The sequence below is a fragment of the Manis pentadactyla genome, chromosome 1 (genome assembly GCF_030020395.1).
Source record: "Manis pentadactyla isolate mManPen7 chromosome 1, mManPen7.hap1, whole genome shotgun sequence".
Taxonomy (NCBI): Eukaryota; Metazoa; Chordata; class Mammalia; order Pholidota; family Manidae; genus Manis; species Manis pentadactyla.
Window position 1 is genome coordinate 180,259,532 of NC_080019.1, and position 26,041 is coordinate 180,285,572.

At 36.8% G+C, this 26,041-nt stretch overlaps 1 protein-coding gene across 10 annotated transcripts in view; it reads right to left on the reverse strand.

Moving 5' to 3' along the window:
• The window catches only part of ZNF148 (zinc finger protein 148), a 137,927-nt gene that overhangs the window by 82,901 nt on the left and 28,985 nt on the right, over window positions 1-26,041 (reverse strand). For 6 of the 10 annotated variants that reach the window (XM_036905104.2, XM_057503516.1, XM_036905058.2 and 3 more), the window contains exons 2-3: window positions 7,615-7,771; window positions 5,839-5,915 (exon numbers count right to left, since the gene is read on the reverse strand). The exons of 1 other annotated variant lie outside the window; for it this stretch is intronic. The gene's annotated coding sequence lies outside the window, so the exon portion shown is untranslated. The remainder of the gene's footprint in view (window positions 1-5,838; window positions 5,916-7,614; window positions 7,772-26,041) is intronic. 3 more of the 10 variants (XM_057503520.1, XM_057503530.1, XM_057503535.1) reach the window with 1 other exon arrangement.

A 26,041-nucleotide genomic window follows, 5' to 3' on the forward strand; every position in this document is an offset into this window, starting at 1 on the left:
CCTAGTTTTCAACAACAAATGAAAAGATGTGCCTCAAAACAAGGGAAAGTCTGACCCACATTAATGTACAATAGCAGTCACTACAGTTTGAGTATCCCCAGATGTTGGTTTAAGCAAACAAAGATTTCAAAACACCTATTATTGGTATGTTAAAAGAAGTAAAAGGCCATGTTTTTTTAATGAGGAAAATAATCTAAACAAATAAACTGGTGTAAGTATCAAAGTAATCTCTCTTTGTAAATAATATTTGTAAATAGTAAGGAGTCTCAATAAAGATACAGAAATTGTTTAAAAGAACCACACAGAAACACTGAAGTTAAAGAATAACTAAAACTAAAACAAAAAATTTACTAGAAAGACTCAACAACAGATTCGAGACGACAGAAGAAAATCAATGACCTTGAAGACACATCACTAGAAATTACCCGATCTGAGGAACAGAGAGAAAAAGTTGAAAAATATTGACCCAAGCCTCAGAGACCAACTTACCAACATTTCTGGAATCCCAGGAGAGTAGAGAAAGAATAGAGGAAAAATATTTTTTTAATGAAATTTTGTTAAATAAAATACCAACCAAAAACTTCCCAAATTAATTTTTTTAAAAGAAATTCAAATCTCCAGGTCTTTGAAGTTCAATCTCAAGTAAGATAAACACAAAAAGACCCACATACACCTAGACACAGTACAAACTGCTAAAAGCACACACGAAGAGAAAAATCTTGCATGCACTAAGAGCATGTGCAGGGATCCATGATTAACAGCTGATATTCAATCAGAAATAACAGAGGCCAGAAGACAGTAGAATCACATACTCAAAGTGCTAAAAGAAAAAAGCTATGAACCCAGAAGGAACTAAAATTATTCTTCAAAAATGAAGGCATAGTAAAGATAGTCTCAGATAAACAAAGGCTGAGAGACTTTTTTGCTAGCTAACCTGCCCAACATGAAATACAAAAAGAACTGCATCAAGCTAAAAGGAAAAGACAAAAGACTCAAAAACACAGAAAGGGAAGACCAGAAATGGTAAATATGTGTTTAAACTAAAAGACTCTAGAATAAGTTTTCTCATTTCTTCTCTTAATATCTTTGAAAGACGTTAAGAATGTACAAAACAATGATTGTAACATTGTATTGCTGGGTTTATAGCACATATAGATGTAATATATATGCAAGAGAGGAAGGGGAAAATGGAACCATATCAGAGCAAAGTTTCTATATTTTATAGATACTGAGTTGTTGTTAATTAAGCAGATTGTTAAAATGCATAATGTTAAGCCCTACAGCAACCATGAAAATATCTTGTTAGTTTTTAAAAAGTCATCAGATTAATAAGGCACACTAAAAAATATTTAACGGAAAAAGAGGAGGCAGTAAGGAGGCAATGAGGAACAAAAAATATAAGAGACATATATATAAAACAAATGGAAATAGCCAATGTAAATCCAACCATGTCTATAATTAAATGTGAATGGTCTGAACAGCCCAATGGAAAGGCAGAGACCGTCAGATTGGACAAAAAGATAAGATTCAACCATATGCTGTCAACAAGAGACGTGCTTTACATTCAAGACAGAAAATTTTTTAAATGGGGAAAAAAGATTTACTATGGAAACAGTAACCATATCAGAGGTGTAGTAGTTATATAGGAGTATTAGATAAAATAGACTTTAGGACAAATATTACTGGAGACAAAGAAATTTCATAATGATAAAGTATTAATAAATCAGGGAGATACTGTAACAGTTATAAATGTATAAGTACCTAAAAACAAAGCACCAAAATAATGAATAACTAACACTATTGAAAAGAAAATAGAAAATTGAACAATTATAGCTGTATATTTCAATAGCCCGCTCTAAGTAATTGACAGAGTAACTACACAGAAAATTGTAGCAAAGATACAGAAAACCTGAATCTCACTATCAACCACTAGACCTAACTAGAATATACTAAAAACTCCAGCAAACAACGAATACATACTGCTTTCAGGCACACATGGAACATTTTCCAGGACAGACCAAATGCTAGGTTATAAAACAAGTCTCATAAATTAAAATAACTGAAGTCATGCTAAGACAATTCCTAACCACAACAAAGTAAATTAGGTATCAACTAAATTATAAACTAGAAAATTCTTAACTGTTTGAAAATTAAACTTCACACTTCTAAGTAACACATGGATCAAATAAGAAATTAAAAGAGAAATTAGAGAATATTTTTAGCTAAATGAAAACAAAGAATCATATCAAAATTTACAGGATACAGCTAAAGCAGCACTTAGAAGGAAATCTATAACTTTAAAAGTACATAACTGAAGAAAAGGAGACTCTCAAATCAGTAACATGAGCATCCACCTTAGTAAGGCAGAAGAGCAAACTAAACCCTAAAGCAAGAAGACAAAAGGGAATAATAAACAGAGCAGATATTAATGAAATATAAAACAGGGAAGTAGAGAAAAACTTGGTTCTTTTAAAATGATCAACAAAACTGACAAGTATTTAGATAGACTAAGAACAAAGACCAAAAACACAAATTACCAAAATCAGGAATTTAACAGAGGGTATTACCACTGACCCCACAAAAATTAAAAAGATTTTAAGGACCTGAAACTAATACAGTGTTATATGTCAGTTATATTTCAATAAGAAAAATCTCTAAAGAATTGTGAGGGGAGGACCATTATAAACAAATGTGTGCCAACAAATTAGACAACTTTCATGAAATGGACAAATTCCCAAAAAGAGAGATGTTATCAAAAGTGACTAAAGAGGCAATAGAAAAATCTCAATATAATTAACAAACTGAATTACTATTTAAAAATATTGCCACAAGAAAAGACAGGGCCCAAATGGCTTCACTGGTGAATTCCATCAAATATTTAAGGACGAAATACCAGTCCTTCACAAACTCCTTCATAAAACAGAGGAAGAAGGTACACGTTGCAGCTCAATCTATGAAACCAGAGTTACCTTGATATCAAAGTCAGACAAGGATATCACATGAAAAGTACACACCAATGTATCTTATAAACACAGATACAAAAATCGTTACAAAATATTACAAATTATACAAAACTGATTCTAGCAATATATCATATAAGACCTATATACCACAACCAAGTAGGACTTATCATATCATAAATGCAAAGGTACTTTAACATGTGGAAATCAATTAATGTAGTGCACCATATTAAAAGAATAAAGGACAAAAACCAAATGGTTGTCTGAACAGACAGAAAAAAAGCATTTCACAAAATTCAACACCCATTCATAACAGAAATGCTCAAAAAAAAGCATTTCACAAAATTCAACACCCATTCATAACAGAAACGCTCAACAACAAAGACTAGAAGAGAACCTCAACTTGATGAAAGGCACCCACAAAACATCCACTGTTACCATCGTACTTGATGGCTAAACACTGAATGCTTTCCTCCTAAAACTCAGGATGCCCATTTTCACCACTTCAACATCATACTGAAGGTCTTCACTAGTAAAACAAAGCAGGCAAAAGTAAAAAATACATAAAGCAATTAAGATATCCAGATTAGAAAGAAATAAAACTATCTTTATCCTCTAGTGACAAGACCCTGTATATAGAAATTTCCCAATGAATCCACAAAAGAGTTATAAGAACTAATAAACAAATTCAGCAAATTAATTCAATAAATAAAAATCAATTGTTATTTCTATAGTGAAATGATGTATCATAAATTACTATCAAAAATATGAATTGATTCAAATTTTCTTTTGTCTCAAGTCAAAATTTTCAAGTAAATTGCACACATTTTATCTTTTTAGTTATTGTGAATGTACACTGTTTCCATTATCAGTCCTAATGTTTATTTGTATAAAAATTTATGTACATTAATTCTATTGGGCAGTTCCTTTACTGAAACTCTTAATACTATCAATTTTTAAAAAGGCAGATTTATTGAATGGAACTGATTTCAGAAACATGCCCCCCAAAACATGGAAATATAGTATATTATAAATGCGGCATTTCAAATATATAGAAAAGAAATACATCATTCAATAATTAGAATGGAAACAACTGGTTAGCCATGTGGAAAAAAGTAAAGCTGCACTGCTACATCTATAGCTTAGACCAAATACAGTCAATATAAATCAAAACTTTAAACAATTTAAACCATAAAGGATAATAGAAAACCCATGTAACTCTTTCTCAAATACTTTAGCTCACTGAATCTAAAACTACCAATCTCAAGATACACAGCTATTTTACATCTCACTAGTAAAATAATTATGTCAAACTATGACAAACCAGATTAAAGTCATTCAGAAATGTAATGTGGAGGAAAAACCAAGTCCTATAATCAGTGGGGAGGACCTTTAAAATCTAGACAGAACCACCCGCAATACCCAGACAATGAAGGAAAAAAATCACTGAATTCAACTATAAAGAATTAAAACTTCTGTAAGGCAAAAACAAAATCAAAACATCAGTCAAAACTGAGTGAAAATAATTTAACTAACAAATGGTCAACAAAACTGACAAGTATTTAGGTAGACTAAGCACATGATCAAATAGATCACTGGAAACATACATATGGCCAATAACAATGGAAAAAGTGCTCAAACTCACAATGAAATTTTGAAAAGCAATACTAAACAAAAAGATGACAGATATTAAAAATTCGACACTAGCTAGTGTTGCCAAAGAGATAAAGAGATTCCCATTTTCCTAGACTACTAATATCGGGGCAATCTTTTTAGTCAAGCAATTCATCTATCAAATTATTAGACATACATACTATTTGATCCAACAATCTTTCCCTTAGGAATTTATACTGCAGATATATTTTTAAATATATACAAAGACATACTGAAGAACATTCACTACATTACCATTTACTACAGCAGAAAAGATCCTCATTATCCATTAACAGGTGACTAATTAAAATAATTATGGTACATCCAAATATTGGAATACTTCACAAAAAGAGATGAAAAGGTATGATATGCAAAGATATAGAAGTTAACAACTACAACAAAGATACATGTTGCTGAACAATATGTATGGTATGACCCCATTTGTTTAAAGAATATGTAAATACAGGTATGCAAATAAATATCTGCATATGCATAGAAATGTCTGGAAGGATACACACACACATACATATTAACAGTGAATGAAAATGCAGAAAGCTTTTTTTTATGCTTTGTAACATCCTGTACTGCTTAAGTGTATATGCCTGTTATAATAAACCTGGATAAGCTGTGAGAAATGTTGAACATGACAATTACCAGAAAATATGGAAAAGAAGGAAATCTTAAAATTTGGGCACTAAAACTACTAATATTTTCACATTCTGGTTTTAAAAGAATTCTCAAAACTTACCAGGAATTTTAGAATTTTTATAGTCATTCATAATTGACATAAGAATATATGCCACTTACAGATATGTAAATACCCTGAAACTGTTATAAATATTTAATTTTCTTTCACTTTGTTTTAAAGATAAAAGCACAAGTCTAATATATGCACCAAAATAGACCAAGAAAAAGGAGAGGATCATCTGTCTTCCCAAAATAAGGAGCTGAGGCCTAAGAAAGACACACAATTGATCTAGTCAAGTGAGAGAAGATAATGGTCACCATCCTATAAAACTAATATTCTTCTCAATGTAAAGATTTTTGTGTCTATACATAGTGATATTATGCTATACATATATAATATTCATGCTATATGTGAGTATAAAAGGAAGAGGGACTACCCAGTAAATGCAGAGTACTACCCAACAGCTGTGAGTGTGTTCATGTGCAAGTATCTGTCAGATAAAATTAAAGATTCATAAGTGAAACAGTGTTCTATTACCTCTATAAAATATGTCAGGCAAATGCCCATCCCGCCAGATCACTTGGCAGAATTTCCAAGCTGTTGATTCCTCTATCCTACAAAAGTACAAAAATACAGGTTATCCCTCAAAACAATCAGGATTAGACATATCCTTAAAGGCAGGTAAAATAATTGTATCTGTGCTAAACCTAACAAAAATCCAGATACTCCTGGATTATATAAAATTAGTAGCAACTAACACTTAATGATCCATTAGTGCTAAGGTGATAGTACAAAGACAAGAAATGACCCAAACACTTACTGAACTTTTTCAAATTTAACATCTAGTTGAGGATTAAGATTTCTTTAAAATCAGTGCAATAACCTACAGTTATCTTAAACAAAATAGGAAGGCTAGCACATAACATGTTTCATTAAAATCTTATTTTGATATTCTCCATTACTCAAATAGAGTACCATTTCCTGATGAAATCCCACAGTAACATTTCTCTCAGCTCAGAAGTCTAAATATATTAAGAATATAGTTTTGAAAATACAAAAATATCATGTTTAAAATTTTCAAGGCAAAAGTATTTCAGAATGCTAAAATGGCCCAGATATTTTTTAAACATCATGCTATTATCAACCTTTTAGGAGAGACTAATACAGAAGATTAACAGCTGTGTTGGTGCTGCACTAATAATGGACACATATAAGTTCCCTCTTGTAACTGGGATACTTTTTCCTGGCATGTGAAATGGAGAGCTGACATTTTATTAAAAACAAAGAATAGGCCAACTATAATTTTTTATTCAGAAATAAGAAAGTGTTTTATATAACAACTACAGCATATTTTTAGGGCTCAATGAATATCTTGTAAACCAGTAAAAGCTATAAATATAAAAGCAAGACAATTAAAGGAACTTTAAATTTTAAGAAAACAACCAAGTTGTATTTATATAATTTATTAAGGGATTACAAACACTACAGCCGTTCTGATAATTCAGCATTTTCTAGTCCTCAGCTTTGTTGTTAAACTAGTTACAAGCAAAAAATCTGTTTTAAAATAATTCATTTCTAAGCTCTTAATCACTTGCCTCAGTTTTTTTCCTGAGCATTCAAAAAGACATATATGCCATTCTTCTCAATTATGTAGAACGATTTTTGTTTATCTAAATCAAAGCAGTAATAAAAGCCATAAAACTACACCATTATTAAAAACAAGTAAAGTAAATTGTATCTACATTACACTGCTATTATTCATATTCTAAGTCCTTTACTGTATTCAACTTTAAGAATTTCCAACATAACCACAGGAATAATGTAAAGCTTAAGAGAAAAGGCACAGAAAGTCTACATACAGGAAATAAAAATGTCTTCAAGGTATACATTTTAATATTACATTATGAGTTTTAAAGTTGACTGGATTGATTGCTTTACAATCAAGACATTATTACATATGTCATTACATAATATGGTAACATCTACACACTGGACAAATGTTTTTGAAATGTTAATATTCTGTTGAAAACATTTTCACAAAAAGCCTACTCACCTTTTTGCATCACATTTATTGAAAGCCCTAAATTAAGGCTGTCATACATCAAAAACATAACTAGACATGTTAAGAGAAAGGGAACAAAAAATAGTGAAGCAAGAAGGAAAAGGAAACATGCCTCTCTCCCACAAACACCCCACAGGCACAAAGTAATATAACATCCAAGTCTAAATCTATAAACAGAAATTTTGGAACAGCTTTCCCCGCACAACCTTTCTTTTCTCTGCCATGGAAACCCACAATTTCCCCTAACTCACCTGCCACAAACTCTCGGTCTCTGGAACCTAATTCATTTAGCATCATCTACCAATTTCATTTCTCCTTCCAAGTCTCTATTCCTTCTTTCTCCTCTCCCACAACTCTGGACCAAGAATGGGGAGAAGAAAAGAACCTACCAAGCTGGGAACTAAGACCCTGTAAGTACACAAAGAATAGCATAAAGTTAATTGGACAACCACCCAATGGACAGGTAAGATCTTCTTTCCCTGCCCTCCCTACTCCCCCACTTTAGGAGTTAGTGAATATTCCTGCTTATTAGCAATTCCTCTGATTAAAGATTTTGCTGGCTAAGTATTTCCCAATAATAATCACTTGTGAAGATATAAACAATCAAATTAAGACTAAAAACATATGTTACGGTAGGAGTTTTATTACATTTATGCTGTCAATCACTATAGTGTTTATTTTTAATAAGCCAACAACAGTGGATGTTAACAGTGTAATATACTACAGTGTGAACAGACTCCATTTTACAAGGTATGAAACTTCCTACCTGTTTAATAATTAAAGCAGTTTTCTATCAATACCAATTTTTATAACTATGACACAGAAAGAAGAAAACTGAAGTATTTTGTAGGGACCATTGGCTACTGGCCTCCCACTAGTTTTGATAGGCTGGCAATATCCCAATATATTTACCAGCAGGTGGTCTGATTCATCAATTATGCCCAAATTTCTATCATTAATTGAGTCAACCTTTTTCATTACATGATATATATGTATAATAAATATACTACCTAAGATTCCTAAGACATGCATAAAGTACCATGGTCTCTGCCCAAAGGAGTTCATAGTTTAGCAAGGATAGTAAATACATATAGAACAAATAACCTCTATGGTAGTGATGCAATGTGATACTCCTACAATTGAAGTTTAAGCAATGTATCACAGAAAAATCAAAGCAGAGAGCAATTCTCCCTTAGCTACCTTTCAAAAAGTAAAGAATGACCTTTCCACATTTAAAAATTGCAATGAATATATGCTTAGTAGTGTTCCTAGGACTTTGTGGGTATTAACTCACTTAATCCAAACAAGAAACCTATGAGATTTCTGCTGTTATTATTATTCACATTTTACAAGAAAGAAACTGAAAGATTAAATAACTTATCAAAGGTTACAAAAATAGTAAGTGGCAGAACCAAAGACCTATAATGGATGGTCTACAAGGCCTTCCACAATCTGCTGTGCTGGCCCCTCGGAGCACCCCCCACCCCCCCAACCTTTCAGACCTATACTTTCCTCCTTCCTCCCTGCGCTTGAGCGTCACTGACCAGAGACCTCCTTATCTTCCTAGATCTTTCAGCACTGCCCTGGCTGTTTCTAGGCCTGGAACACTTTTATATATCTGAAGTGCCTAAAACATGCCGTGCACATAGCAGAGACTTAATATTTTTTAAATAATTAAATAACACCAAACTCCAACCCAGGAAATCAAGATCCAGAAGCTTAACCATCAAACAACACTATCTCTCAACTACAGAATCACAGGCAGCTAAAGAATTCACATTAACCTAATGAAACTACAGAACCTGATATCAAAACCATTCTGGGGGGAATTTTTAGCAATACTACCTTTCAGCCTAGAAACATCCCTAAAATAGGCTTTAAGGTCTTAATAAAGAGATTCAACCTACTGATGAACCTACTATAAACTTTATGAAACACTGTATCAAACAGAAAATGGTAATTTTTAGCAATGTAAAGAATAATCTAATCCTACCTAATATAATTTCTAGTCTGTTTTAAAAGAATTCTAATAACACATTTCAAAGTACTGTCAGAAAAGCTACAAAAACGGCATGTACTCTACACCAGATATGAAGAGCTCCTTTAACTTTTTCAAATATTTCACAAGTACCATGTTTGGTTCTAGGAACGTGGACAACATCTGCCTCATAAAGCATTTTAAAAGTATATCTTAATATCGTTTGCAGAGGTACCTTCAGTTCACCAAATTCTGCTTCAACTGTCATTTCTTTTTTTTTTTTTTACAACTAGCTCCACTCACTCTGAACTGTTTCTATGCCTTCCCTGTTCTTTCAAAATCCAGTGTCTTTTAACAACTACTAAGGTGAATACCTATCAACTGTCATTTTTGCCTAGAAAAATAAGATTGCAGATGTTAAGGTTTTATGAGTTAATGTATCAAAAACCCGAGAGAGGGTTTAAAAGAAACTCCTACAAAAACTATCAAGAATATGAATTTCTGGACTCAGATTAAAGATGGCGGTGTGAGAGGAGAGACAGAGGCTTCCTCCTTAAACTGGATACAATTAGAAAATTTAATTGGCGCAACTAATCCTGAGAGAGCAACAGGAAAGAGGACGGCATCAGACTGCACATACCTGGAGAAAAGAGCAGACCTCACCGAATGGGGTAACGTACCAGAGCTGTGGCTCTGCGGGACCCGAGCCCCTCCCCCGCCCCAGCTCACTGGTGGGAGGAAGACAGACGAAGCAGGGAGGGAGTGGAAGGCTTGGGACTGCTGAGTACCTAGCTCCGGAGATCTGCTCCAGGAGCACAAACCTACACTTCATGGTGCTTTCATGTGAGTCACATGACTACCGGGTTGGAAAGTTAATACAGGCACAGTTCCTGGGGAGACTGGGATTCCAGCTGCTTGTAGAAAGCAGGGATCCATATCTGGCTACTCTGGGATAAAAACATACCTGTGTGACCGGCCGACTGGCTCAGGCAGTGGAGACAGGCACAGGAGAGGCAGGGAAGAGCTCTTTCCTCCCCCCAGGCACCAGTACCGCTCCCCTGCGACCCCCGACATTGCTTCAGGGGCTCAGCAGCTCCAGAATAGAGCTTCTGGACACCATAAGGCGCCATATACAAACATGAAACGCCAAAGGAACCTTGTCCAGAGTAAAATTATTAGAACAACTCCTGAGAAAGATTTAAATGATATGGACCTCGTGACTCTACCTGAAAGAGAGTTCAAAATAAAAATCATCAACATTCTAATGGAGGTACAGAAAGACATCCAAGAACTCAGGAATGAATTCAGGTCAGATATCCAATCGTTGAGGAACACGATGGAGGGTATTAAAAGCAGGTTGGATACGGTGGAGGAGACAATAAATAAAATAGAAACCAGAGAAGAGGAATACAAAGAAACTGAGGCACAGAGAGAAAAAAGGATCTCTAAAAATGAAAGAATATTGAGAGAACTGTGTGACCAATCCAAGTGGAACAATATTCGCATTATAGGGATACCAGAAGAAGAAGAGAGAGAGAGAAAGGGATAGAAAGTGTCTCTGAGGAGGTAGTTCCTGAAAACTTCCCCAATCTGGGGAAGGAGACAGTCTCTCAGGCCATGGAGATCCACACATCTCCCAACACAAGGGACCCAAGGAAAACACAACCAAGACACATAGTAAGTAAAATGGGAAAGATAAGGATAAGGACAGACTGTTAAAAGCAGCCAGAGACAGAAATAAGATCACATACAAAGGAAAGCCCATCAGGCTAACATCAGACTTCTCAGCAGAAACCTTACAGGCCAGGCCAGAAGGCAGTGGTATGATGTATTTAATGCCTTGAAGCAGAAGGGCCTGGAACCAAGATTACTTTATCCGGCGAGATTATCATTTAAATTTGAAGGAGGGATTAAACAATTTCCAGATAAGCAAAAGCTGAGAGAGTTTATCTCCCACAAACCACCTCTGCAGTCTATTTTGGAGGGACTGCTATAGAAGGAAGTGTTCCTAGGGTTGGATAGATGTCACCAGAGGTAGTAAAATCATGGTAGGGAGGGTGGAGCACCTGATTGCGAGGCAAATGCAAAATTAAATTGACTATTCCCAAAGTCAATCAAGGGATAGACAAAAAGTACAGAATTTGACACCGAATATATAAAGAATGAAGGAGGAAGAAAAAGGAGGAGAAACAGAAAAGAACCTTTAGATTGTGTTTGTAACAGCATACTAAGTGAGTTAAGTTAGACTCTTAGAGAGTGAGGAAAGTAATCTGGAACCTTTGGTAACCACGGATCTAAAGCCTGAAATGGCAATAAGTACATACCTATCGATAATCACCCTCAATGTAAATGGACTGAATGCACCAATCAAAAGACATAGAGTCACTGAATGGATAAAAAAACAAGACCCATCTATATGCTGCTTACAAGAAACTCACCTCAAACCCAAAGACATGCACAGACTAAAAGTCAAGGGATGGAAAAAGATATTTCATACAAACAACAGGGAGAAAAAAGTAGGTGTGGCAGTACTACTATCAGACAAAATAGACTTCAAAACAAAGAAAATAACAAGAGATAAAGAAGGACATTACATAATGATAAAGGGCTCAGTCCAACAAGAGAATATAACCATAATAAATACATATGCAACCAAGACAGGAGCACCAGCATTAAGTGAAACAAATACTAACAGAACTAAAGGAGGAAATAGAATGCAATGCATTCATTTTAGGAGACCTCAACACACCATTCACTCCAAAGGACAGATCCACCAGACAGAAAATAAGAAAGGACACAGAGGCACTGAACAACACACTAGAACAGATGGACATAATAGACATCTATAGAACTCTACACCCAAAAGCAACAGGATATACATTCTTCTCAAGTGCACATGGAACATTCTCCAGAATAGACCACATACTAGGACACAAAAAGAGCCTCAGTAAATTCAAAAAGATTGAAATTCTACCAACCAACGTTTCAAACCACAAGGGTATAAAACAGAAATAAATTGTACAAAGAAAGCAAAAAGGCTCACAAACACATGGAGGCTTAAAACACGCTTCTAAATAGTCAATGGATCAACAACCAAATTAAAATGGAGATCCAGCAATACATGGAAATAAATGACAACAACACAGAGCCCCAACTTCTCTGGGACACAGCAAAAACAGTCTTAAGAGGAAAGTATATAGCAATCCAGGCATATTTGAAGCAGGAAGAACAAACCCAAATGAATAGTCTAATGTCACAATTATCAAAATTGGAAAAAGAAGAACAAATGAGGCCTAAAGTCAGCAGAATGAGGGACATAATAAAGATCAGAGAATAAATAAAATTGAGAAGAATAAAAAAATAGAAAAAAATCAATGAAACCAAGAGCTGGTTCTTTTAGAAAATAAACAAAATAGATAAGCCTCTAGCCAGACTTATTAAGAGAAAAAGAGAATCAACACACATCAACAGAATCAGAAATGACAAAGGAAACATCACAATGGACCCAACAGAAATACAAAGAATTATTACAGACTACTATGAAAACCTATATGCTAAGAAGCTGGAAAGCCTAGAAGAAATGGACAACTTCCTAGAAAAATACAACCTTGCAAGACTGACCAAGGAAGAAACACAAAATCTAAACAAACCAATTACCAGCAAAGAAATTGAAGCGGTAATCAAAAAACTACCCAAGAAAAAAACCCACAGGCCAGAGGGATTTGCCTCGGAATTTTATCAGACATACAGAGAAGATATAATACCCATTCTCCTTAAAGTTTTCCAAAAAATAGAAGAGGAGGGAATACTCCCAAACTCATTCTATGAAGCCAACATCACTCTAATACCAAAACCGGGCAAAGATCCCACCAAAAAAGAAAAGTACAGACCAATATCCCTGATGAACATAGATGCAAAAATACTCAATAAAATATTAACAAACCAAATTCAAAAATATATCAAAAGGATCATACACCATGACCAAGTGGGATTCATCCCAGGGATGCAAGGATGGTACAACATTCGAAAATCCATCAACATCATCCACCACATAAACAAAAAGAAAGATAAAAACCACATGATCTTCTCCATAGATGCTGAAAAAGCATACGACAAAATTCAACATCTATTCATGATAAAAACTCTCAGCAAAATGGGTGTAGAGGGCAAGTACCTCAACATAATAAAGGCCATATATGAAAAACCCACAGCCAACATCATACTTAACAGCGAGAAGCTGAAAGCTTTTCCCCTGAGATCAGGAACAAGACAGGGATGCCCACTCTCTCCACTGTTATTTAACATAGTACTGGAGGTCCTAGCCACGGCAATTAGACAAAACAAAGAAATACAAGGAATCCAGATTGGTAAGGAAGAAGTCAAACTGTCACTATTTGCAGATGACATCATATTGTACATAAAAAACCCTAAAGACTCCACTCCAAAACTACTAGAACTGATATCGGAATACAGCAAAGTTGCAGGATACAAAATTAACACACAGAAATCTGTGGCTTTCCTATACACTAACAATGAACCAACAGAAAGAGAAATCAGGAAAACAATTCCATTTACAATTGCATCAAAAAGAATAAAATACCTAGGAATAAAGCTAACCAAAGAAGTGAAAGACCTATACCCTGAAAACTGTAAGACACTCTTAAGAGAAATTAGAGGACACTAACAAATGGAACTCATCCCATGCTCTTGGCTAGGAAGAATTAATATCATCAAAATGGCCATCCTGCACTAAGCAATATACAGATTTGATGCAATCCCTATCAAATTACCAACAACATTCTTCAACGAACTGGAACAAATAGTTCAAAAATTCATAAGGAAACACCAAAGACCCCGAATAGCCAAAGCAATCCTGAGAAAGAAGAATAAAGTGGGGGGGATCTCACTCCCCAACTTCAAGCTCTACTACAAAGCCACAGTAATCAAGACAATTTGGTACTGGCACAAGAACAGACCCATAGACCAGTGGAACAGATTAGAGACTCCAGACATTAACCCAAACATATATGGTCACATAATATTCGATAAAGGAGCCGTGGACATACAATGGGGAAATGACAGCCTCTTCAACAGATGGAGCTGGCAAAACTGGACAGCTACATGTAAGAGAATGAAACTGGATCACTGTCTAACCCCATACACAAAAGTAAATTTGAAATGGATCAAAGACCTGAATGTAAGTCATGAAACCATAAAACTCTTAGGAAAAAACATAGGCAAAAATCTCTTGGACATAAACATGAGCGACTTCTTCATGAACATATCTCCCCAGGTAAGGAAAACAAAAGCAAAAATGAACAAGTGGGACTATATCAAGCTGAAAAGCTTCTGTACAGCAAAGGACACCATCAACAGAACAAAAAGGTACCCTACAGTATGGGAGAATATACTTGTAAATGACAGATCTGATAAAGGCTTGACATCTAAAATATATAAAGAGCTCATGCACCTCAATGAACAAAAAGCAAATAATCCAATTAAAAAATGGGCAGAGGAGCTGAAGAGACAGTTCTCCAAAGAAGAAATTCAGATGGCCAACAGACACATGAAAAGATGCTCCATATCGCTAGTTATCAGAGAAATGCAAATTAAAACCACAATGAGATATCACCTCATACCAGTAAGGATGGCTACCATCCAATAGACAAACAACAACAAATGTTGGCAAGGTTGTGGAGAAAAGGGAACCCTCCTACACTGCTAGTAGGAGTGTAAATTAGTTCAACCATTGTGGAAAGCAGTATGGAGGTTCCTCAAAATGCTCAAAATAGACTTACCATTTGACCCAGCAATTCCACTTCTAGGAATTTACCCTAAGGATGCAGCACTCCAGTTTGAAAAAGACAGATGCACCCCTATGTTTATCGCAGCACTATTTACAATAGCCAAGAAATGGAAGCAACCTAAGTGTCTGTCAGTAGATGAATGGATAGAGAAGATGTGGTACATATCCACAATGGAATATTATTCAGCCATAAGAAGAAAACAAATCCTACCATTTGCAACAACATGGAGCTAGAGGGTATTATGCTCAGTGAAATAAGCCAAGCGGAGAAAGACGAATACCAAATGATTTCACTCATGTGTGGAGTATAAGAACAAAAGAAAAACTGAAGGAACAAAACAGCAGCAGACTCACAGAACCCAAGAATGGACTAACAGTTACCAAAGGGAAAGAGACTGGGGAGAATGGGAGGGTAGGGAGGGATAAGGGCAGGGAAGAAGAAAGGGGGTATTACTGTTAGCATGTATAATGTGTAGGGGGGGCACGGGGAGGGCTGTGCAACACAGAGAAGACAAGTAGTGATTCTACAACATCTTACTATGCTGATGGACAGTGACTGTAATGGGGTGTTTGGAGGGGACTTGGCGTAGGGGAGAGCCTAGTAAACATAATGTTCTTCATGTAATTGTAAATTAATGATAACAACAACAAAAAAATCCATTATTAAAAAAAGAAAAGAATATGAATTTCTAAGTCAGTTTTTAAAATTTAGTATGAAAGTAAATCTAATCAAACTTGCCTGTTTTACAGTTATTTATAATTACATAACATTTGTGTTACTTTCAAATATTACTATTTTAGAAGAGCCTTTCATTGATATGGAACACACTTCTTGGTTAATTATCTTTTTTAAAACATCATTTTTAAAGTTTCATTAAAATGTGTATGCTTATAAAACTATTTATACTCCCATAAGCACTGCCAAATAAAAAGCTGCCTCTCAAGAACATTTTATGAAGGGATATTAAAGATGGCGGCATGAGAGGTGAGACAGAGACCTCTTCTTAAAACCACATATAATATGAAAATATAGTTAATACAACTAATCCTGAAAAAGCAACAGGAAAGAAGGCTGTGCAAGATTGCATACACCTGGAGAAAACAACATACTTCACAGAACAGGGTGATGTATCAAAGCCATGACCCAGTGGGACCCAAGCCCTTTCCCCACACCAGCTCACCAGCAGGAGGAAGAGAAATGGAGCGGAGAGGGAGTGGAGGCCTGGGACTACTGAACACCTAGCCCAGGAGATCTCCTCTGGGAGCACAAACCTACATTGCATGGTGCTCTGGTGATTAGTGGGGTTGGAAAGCTAAGACAGGTGGAACACCTGGAGAGACTCAGATTCCAGCTGCTTGTGGAAAATAGGGATCCATATCCGGCTGATCTGGGCTGGCAGTCTGAGAGACTTCCTAAAAGCGAGAGGGCTGCTAAAAGGGTAAGGATATTGCACAGAACTTACTGCTCAGGAGAAAACACAGGTAGACAAAATTGTCCGGATGCACTACGCCCAGCAGGTTGGGAACTTTCATGATCTTCAGGCACTTCAGGCCCCTGGCTGGCCATGCAACTCCAAGGCTGCACCTCCAAGACACACAGCCTGCTGTGCCTTCCTCCTGGCCAGATCGCATCTGGCTTGCAAACCGGCAAACCCTGTCCTGGTCTCAGACCACCCAGAGGGAAACCTCGCCCACAGCAGTGACAAACGAAAAGCATAGAGGCTTATACCTGTGTGTTCGGCCCACTGGTTCTGGCAATGGAGACAGGCATAGCAGCTGGGAAGCAGGAAACAGCTCTTTCCTCACTCCAGGCACCAATCCCACTCCCCTGAGACCCCCAACATCGATACAGGGCCTGAGCAGCTCCAGAGAGTAGAGCTTCTGGGCATTAGAGGGCACCACATACAAATATGAAATGTCAAAAGAACCTGGTTCAAAGCAAAATCTCAACACGAGACAAAGGGTCAAGTGAGACTGAACTAATCGATCTTCCTGAAACAGATTTCAAAATAAAAATCATAAACATGGTCCTGGAGGTACGGAAAAATATACAAGAACTCAGGAACAAATTTAGGACTGAGACCAATCATTGAGGAACATGATGGAGGGTATAAAAAGCAGATTAGATATGGTGTAGGAGGCAATAAATGAAACAGAAATTAGAGAAGAAGAATACAAAGAAGCTGAGACACAGAGAGAGAAAAAAAGATCTCTAAGCATGAAAGAATATCGACAGAACTGTGAGACCAATCCAAATGGAACAATATTCATATTATAAGAAGAAGAAGAGAGAGAAAAGGGGACACAAAGTGTCTCTGAGGAGTTAACTGCTCAAAACTTCCGAATCTGGGGAAGGAGATGGTCTCTCAGGCCATGGAGATCCACAGATCTCCCAATACAAGGGACCCAATGAGGACAACACCAAGACATATAATAATTAAAATAGCAAAGATCAAGAATAAGGACAGACTATTAAAAGCAGCCAGAGAGACAAAAAAGATCACATACAAAGGAAAGCACATTAGGCTATCATCAGACTTCTCAGCAGAAACCTTACAGGCCAGAAGGGAGGGACATGATATATTTAATGCAATGAAACAAAAGGGCCTTGGACCAAGAATACTCTATCCGGCAAGATTATCATTTAAATCTGAAGGAGGGATTAAACAATTTCCAGATAAGCCAAAGCTGAGACAATTTACCTCCCACAAACAATCTCTACAGTGTATTTTGGAGGGAGGGCTACAGATGGAAGTGCTCCTAAGGTTAAAAAGCTGTCACCAGAAGTAATAAAAAGGAATAGACAGAGAGTACAAAATACGATACCTAATATATAAAGAATGGTGGAGGAAGAAAAGGAGGGGAAAAAAAAGAACCTTTAGACTGTGTTTGTAATAGCATACTAAGTGAGTTTTAAGTTAGACTCTTATATACTAAGAAAGTTACCCTTGAAATTGTGGTAACCACGAATCTAAAGTCTACAATGGCAGTAACTGCATATCTATTGATAATCAACCTAAATGTAAATGGTCTGAATGCACCAATCAAAAGCCAGAGTCACAGAATGGATAAAAAAACAAGAACCAACTATACGCTGCCTACAAGAGACTCACTTCAAACCCAAAGAAATACACAGACTAAAAGTGAAGGGATGGAAAAAGATATTTCATGCAAACAGTACGGAGAAAATAGCAGGAGTTGCAGTACTTGTATGAGACAAAATAGACTTCAAAACAAAGAAAGTCAAAAGAGACAAAAAAGGACATTACATAATGATAAAGGGGTCAATCCAAAAAGAGGATATAACCATTATAAATATCTATGCACCCAGGAGGAGGAGCCAAGATGGTGGTGTGAGTAGGGCAGCAGAAATCTCCTCCAAAAGCCATATATATTTTTGAAAATACAACAAATACAACTACGCCTAAAAGAGAAACCAGAGGATACAGTGCAACAGCCAGGCTACATCTACATCTGCTAGAACTCTAGACTCTCATGAAGGGGATAAGATACAAAGCCGCAACCCGGCGGGACCTGAGTGCTCCCCACACCCCAGCTTCCCAGCGGGAGGAGAGGAGTCGGAGTGGGGAGGGAGTGAAAGCCCAGAACTGCTAAATAACCAGCTCTAGTAATCCACACAGGAAGCGCAGACACATATTGCATGGTGTGCTGGATATAAGGGAAACGGAAAACTAAAATCTGCAAGCGGATCCTCGCAGCCAACTCCCCTGGGACAAAAGAAAAGCGAGTGCTTTTTGAAAGACTTAAAGGGACAGGCGCTTCACAGCTGGACAGAATCGTTCTGGCACACTCAGCCCAGCAGGCTGGGAAAGCTGAGGAGCTTCGGATGCCCCAGCTCCTGGGAGGCAGTGGAGCTCTGAAGGCCCTCACGACGATAAACAGCCTGCCATTCATTGCCCCTCTGGCGTGGACCCGCGACAGCGGCGAAGCAGTCTCAGAGCGGCTGCGCCCACAAGAGCTGCCCAGAGTCTCCTTCCAGCACGCAGCTGCCCGGGCCAGACCAAGGGGCTGGCGTGCGGCTGCCCAGTGCAGGCAGAGGAAGTCGTAACAGGGTGCAAAGGGATGCCGTTCTCACAGGAGAGCACACTCAGCGTGCCTGCCACTCCCCACAGAGCTCTGGGCTGCCCCGAGGGCTGCTCCCGTGTGCAGGTAACTGACACAGGCAGCAGAGAGGGGCAGGCCGGCCAGCAAGCAGGAAGGGACTTTGTTCTCCCAGCTGACACACGCGTCACCTGCCTGTGACTACCTCTATCACAATGAAAAGGCAGAAGAATTTTGGCCAGTCCAGAATTACCCAGACAACCCCCAAGAGAGGGCCTGGGGAAATAGATTTAACCAACCTTCCTGAAAAATAATTCAAAATAAAGGTCATAACCATGCTGATGGACCTGCAGAGAAATATACAAGAGCTAAAGGATCAAGTTAGGAGGGAGAATACAGAAATAAAACAATCTGTGGAAGGACTTAAGAGCAGACTTGATGAGGTGCAAGAGACTGTTAATGGAATAGAAATCAGAGAACAGGAATACAGAGAAGCTGAGGCAGACAGAGCAAAGAATGAAAGAATATTAAGAGAACTGTGTGACCAATCAAATGGAACAATATTCGCACTACAGGGATACCAGAAGAAGAAGAGAGAGAAAAAAGGGATAGAAAGTGTCTTTGAAGAAATAATTGCTGAAACCTTCCCAAACTGGGGGAGGAAATGGTCTCTCAGACCATTTAAGCCAAGAGATTTCCCAACACAAGGGACCCAAGGAGGACAACACCACGACATATAATAATTAAAATGGCAAAGATTAAAGACAAGGACAGAGTATTAAAGGCAGCCAGAAAGAGAAAAAAGGCCACCTACAAAGGAAAACCCATCAGGCTATCATCAGACTTCTCAACAGAAACCTGACAGGCCAGAAGAGAATGGAATGATATATTTAATGCAATGAAACAGAAGAGCCTTGAACCAAGAATACTGTAGACAGCACGATTACCATTTAAATATAAAAGACAGAGAGGCGGAGCCAAGATGGCGGTGTGAATAGAGCAGCGGAAGTCTCCTCCCAAAACCACATATATTTTTGAAAATACAACAAAGACAACTCTTCCTAAAAATAAATATAAAGGAGGGATTAAACAATTCCCAGACAACCAAAAGTTAAGGGAATTTGCATCCCACAAACCACCACTACAGGGTATTTTAGATGGACTGCTCTAGATGGAAGCACTCCTAAGACTAAATAGATGTCACCAGAGAAAATAAAATCACACCAAAGAAAGCAGACTAACCAAATACTAACTAAAGGAATAAAATAAAATAAACTATTCATAAAAACAGTCAAAGGAAACAAAAAAGTACAGAATAAAACACCTACAATATAAAGAATGGAGGAGGAGGAGTAAGAAGGGAGAGAAATAAAGAATCATCAGACAGTGTTTATAATAGCTTTATAAGCGAGTCAAGATGGTTAGACAGTAAAGAAGCTACCCTTGAATCTTTGGTTACCACGAATCTAAAGCCTGCAATGGCAATAAGGACATACCTTTCAATAATCACTCTAAATGTAAATGGACTGAATGTACCAATCAGAAGACACACAGTAAGAGAATGGATAAAAAAGCAAGACCCATCTATATGCTGCTTACAAGAGACGCACCTCAAACCCAAAGACATACACAGACTAATAGTCAAGGGATGGAAAAAGACACTTCATACAAACAATAGGGAGAAAAAAGCAGGTGTTGCAGTACTTTTATCAGACAAAAAAGAATTCAAAACAAAGAAAGTAACAAGAGACAAAGAAGGGCATTACATAATGATAAAGGGGTCAGTTCAACAAGAGGATATAACCATTATAAATATATATGCACCCAATACAGGAGCACGAACATATATGAAACAAATACTAATAGAATTAAAGGAGAAAATAGAATGCAATGCATTCGTTCTAGGAGATTTCAACACACCACTCACTCCAAAGGACAGATCAACCAGACAAAAAATAAGTGAGGAGACAGAGGCACTGAACAACACACTAGAACAGATGGACCTAACAGACATCTACAGAACTCTACACCCAAAAGCAGCAGGATACACATTCTTCTCAAGTGCACATGGAACATTTTCCAGAATAGGCCACATAGTAGGCCACAAAAACAGCCTCAGTAAATTCAAAAAGACTAAAATTCTACCAACTTCTCAGACCAAAAAGGTATAAAACTAGAAATAAATTGTACAAAGAAAGCAAAAAGGCTCACAAATACATGGAGGCTTAACAACATGCTCCTAAATAATCAATGGATCAATGACCAAATTAAAATAGAGGTCAAGCAATATAAGGAGACAAATGACAACAAGAGCACAAAGCTCCAACTTCTGTGGGACGCAGCGAAGGCAGTTTAAGAGGAAAGTATATTGCAATCCAAGCCTATTTAAAGAAGGAAGAACAATCCCAAATGAATAGTCTAAAGTCACAATTATTGAAACTGGAAAAAGAAGAACAAATGACGCCCAAAGTCAGCAGAAGGAGGGACATAATAAAGACCAGAGAAGAAATAAATAAAATTGAGAAGAATAAAACAATAGAAAAAAAATCAATGAAACCAAGAGCTGGTTCTTTGAGAAAATAAACAAAATAGATAAGCCCCTAGCCAGACTTATTAAGAGAAAAAGAGAATCTACACACATCAACAGAATCAGAAATGAGAAAGGAAAAATCACGATGGACCCCATAGAAATACAAAGAATTATTAGAGATCTGTATGCTAACAAGCTGGAAAACCTAGAAGAAATGGACAACTTTCTAGAAAATACAACCTTCCAACACTGATCCAGGAAGAAACAGAAAATCTGAATAGACCAATTACCAGCAAAGAAACTGAACTGGTAATCAAAAAACTACTTAAGAACAAAACACCTGGTCTAGATGGTTTGTTTCACTGCTGCATTTTATCCAACATTTAGTGAAGACCTAATACTCATCCTCCTTAAAGTTTCCAAAAAACAGAAGAGGAGGGAATACTACCAAACTCATTCTATGAGGCCAACATCACTCTAATGCCAAAACCAGGCAGAGACACCACACAAAAAAAATTACAAACGAATATCCCTAATGAAGATAGATGCAAAAATACTCAACAAAATATTAGCAAACCGAATTCAAAAATACATAAAAAAGAACACCTGTCATTGTCATGTTCAAGTGGGATTCATCCCAGGGATGCAAGGATGGTAAACATTCGAAAATTCATCAACATTATCCATCACATCAACAAAAAGGACAAAAACCAGATGATCATCTCCATAGATGCTGAAAATGCATTCAACAAAATTCAACATCCATTCATGATAAAAACTCTCAGCAAAATGGGTATAGAGGGCAAGTACCTCAACACAATAAAGGACACATATGACAAACCCACAGCCAACATTATACTTAACAGTGAGAAGTTGAAAGCTTTTCCTTTAAGATCGGGAACAAAACAAGGATGCCTACTCTCCCCACTTTAATTCAACATAGTTCTGGAGGTTCTAGCCACAGCAGTCAGACAACACAAAGAAATAAAAGGCATCCAGATTAGCAAGAAAGAAGTTAAACTGTCACTGTTTGCAGATGACATGATATTGTACATAAAAAACCCTAAAGAATCCACTCCAAAATTACTAGATCTAATATCTGAATTCAGCAAAGTTGTGGGATACAAACTTAATACACAGAAATCTGTGGCATTCCTATAACTAACAATGAACTAGCAGAGAGAGAAATCAGGAAAACAATTCCATTCACAATTGCATCAAAAAGAATAAAATACCTAGGAATAAACCTAACCAAGGAAGTGAAAGACCTATATATACCCTGAAAACTATGGGACACTCTTAAGAGAAATTAAAGAGGACACTAATAAATGGAAACACATTCCATGCTCATGGATAGGAAGAATTAATGTCAAAATGACCAACCTGCCTAAAGCAATCTATAGATTCGATGCAATTCCTATCAAAATACCAACAGCATTCTTCAATGAACTAGAGAAAATCATTCTAAAATTCATATGGAACCACAAAAGACCTCGAATAGCCAAAGCAATTCTGAGAAGGAAGAATAAAGCTGAGGGCATTATGCTCCCCAACTTCAAGCTCTACTACAATGCCACCATAATCAAGATAATTTGGTACTGGCACAAGAACAGACCCATAGATCAATGGAACAGCATAGAGAGCCCTGATATAAACCCAACCATATATGGTCAATAAATATACGATAAAGGAGCCATGGACATACAATGGGGAAATGACAGCCTCGTCAACGGCTGGTGTTGGCAAAAATGGACAGCTACATGCAAGAGAATGAAACTGGATTACTGTTTAACACCATACACAAATGTAAACTCAAAATGGATCAAAGACTTGAATGTAAGTCATGAAACCATAAAACGCTTAAAGGAAAACATAGGCGAACATCTCCTGAATATAAGCATAAGCAACTTCTTCCTGAACACATCTCCGTGAGCAAGGGAAACAAAAGCAAAAATGAACTCATGGGACTACATCAAACTAAAAAGTTTCTGTATGGCAAAGGACATAATCAGCAGAACAGAAAGGCATCCTACAGTATGGGAGAATATATTTGTAAACGACATCCAACAAGGGGTTGACATCCAAAATATATAAAGAACTCACACGCCTCAACACCCAAAAAGCAAATAATCCTAATAAAAAATGGGCAGAGGATATGAAGAGACAATTCTCCAAAGAAGAAATTCAGATGGCCATATCATTAATTAGCAGGGAAATGCAAATTAAAACCACAACGATATACTACCTCACACCAGTTAGGATGGCCAGCATAGAAAAGACTAAGAACAACAAATGCTGGCGAGGATGCGGAGAAAGGGGAATCCTCCTACGTTGCTGGTGGGAATATAAGCTAGTTCAACCACTGTGGAAAGCAATATGGAGGTTCCTCAAAAACTAAAAACAGAAATTCCTTTTGACCTGGGAATTCCACTCCTAGGAATTTACCCAAAGAATACAATTTCTCAGATTCATAAAGACATATGCACCCCTATGTTTACTGTAGCACTATTTACTATAGCCAAGATATGGAAGCAACCTAAGTGTCCATCAGTAGATGAATGGATAAAGAAGATGTGGTACATATACACAATGGAATACCACTCAGCCATACGAAAGAAACAAATCCTACCATTTACAACAACATGGAGGGAGCTAGAGGGTATTATGCTCAGTGAAATAAGCCAAGCAGAGAAATACAAGTACCAAATGATTCTCCTCATTTGTGGAATATAAAAACAAAGCAAAACTGAAGGAACAAAATAGCAGCAGACTCACAACTCCAAGAAGGGACTAGCGGTTATCAAATGGGAGGGGTGGGGAAGGGTGGGTGGGGAAGGAGGGAGAAGGGGACTGAGGGGTACCATGTTTGGCACACATGGTGTGAGGGGGGATTATGGGGACGACAGTGTAGCACAGAGAAGGCAAATAGTGACTCTGTGGCATCTTACTATACTGTTGGGCAGTGTGTGTGATGGGGTATGGGAGGGACACAATAACATGGGTGCATGTAGTAACCACATTGTTTTTTAATGTGCAACCTTCCTAAGACTGTATATCAATAATACCTTAATTAAAAAAAGAACAACAAAAAAAGCTGCATCTGCCCTCTGAAATCAAGAAAAGCCTAAAGGGAAGAATAGCACACATGGCATAAGAATCTGAAACAAAAAATGCTTTAGCATCTTGTAAAGTTCTTTACCATCTTTCAACAAGATCATACTTTAAGATAATAAGTCAAGTTGTACTTTCATATTGGTGCTTGCTTGTGGTTTAATGACACTATCTGAATGATGTTTTTTAATAAAAGTAAATAAAAAAGCTTGTTCTTAAAACGATTTCTGTGAATATGGTCAGAATTTCTATTTCTTGCAACAAAGCACAAACATAAATGTTTTTTTAATTTACACTAACTTCTTGGAAAATCTGTTATTAGAAATTAGAATTCTGTCTGAATGATGGCCTAACAGTGTATTTTTCATGACCAGATCTGTCCCAAGGAGCAATGAGCCCAACAAATTCAAACTAACCACCCAGAAATTACTCAAACCAAGTCTTTCAAAACCATTTTCCATTTCTACTCTCATGAAAAACTAAGCCAAATGAAAAGCAGTTTTTCATCTAAGATCAGAAACAAGGCAAAGATGCCCTATCTCACCACTTTTATTCAACATAGTCATAAAAGTCCTACCCACAGCAAGCAGACAAGAAAAATAAATGATACCTAAATTGAAAAGAAGTAAAACTGCCACTATTTGCAGATGAGAGTACTACGTATGGAAGACCCTAAAGCCTCCACCAAAAAGGTATTAATAAATGAATTCAGTAAAGTTGCAGGATATGAAATCAACAAGCAGAAATTGGCTGTATTTCTATATACAAATAATATAGGTAGCAGACAGATAAATTAAGAAATTTATTATTTCTTAACAGAAATCAGTTGCATTTCCATACACAAATAATACCATAGGAATGAATTACATATACAAATATACAAATAATACAATAGGAATGAAAACCTATTCCATGCTCATGGATAGAAAGAATTAACATAGTTAAAATGGTCATATTGCCCAAACCAATCTATGGATTCAATGCAATCTCTGTTAAAATAGTTTTTCCCAGAACTAGAGCAAATAATCCTAAAATTTGTATAGAACCACAAAAGACCCCAAACAGCCAAAGCAATCTTGAGAGAGAAGAATAAAGCTGGAGGATAATGCTCTGCAGTTTCAAACTATACCATAAAACTATAGTAATCAATACAGGATGGTATTTGCACAACAAAAGATACATAGACCAATG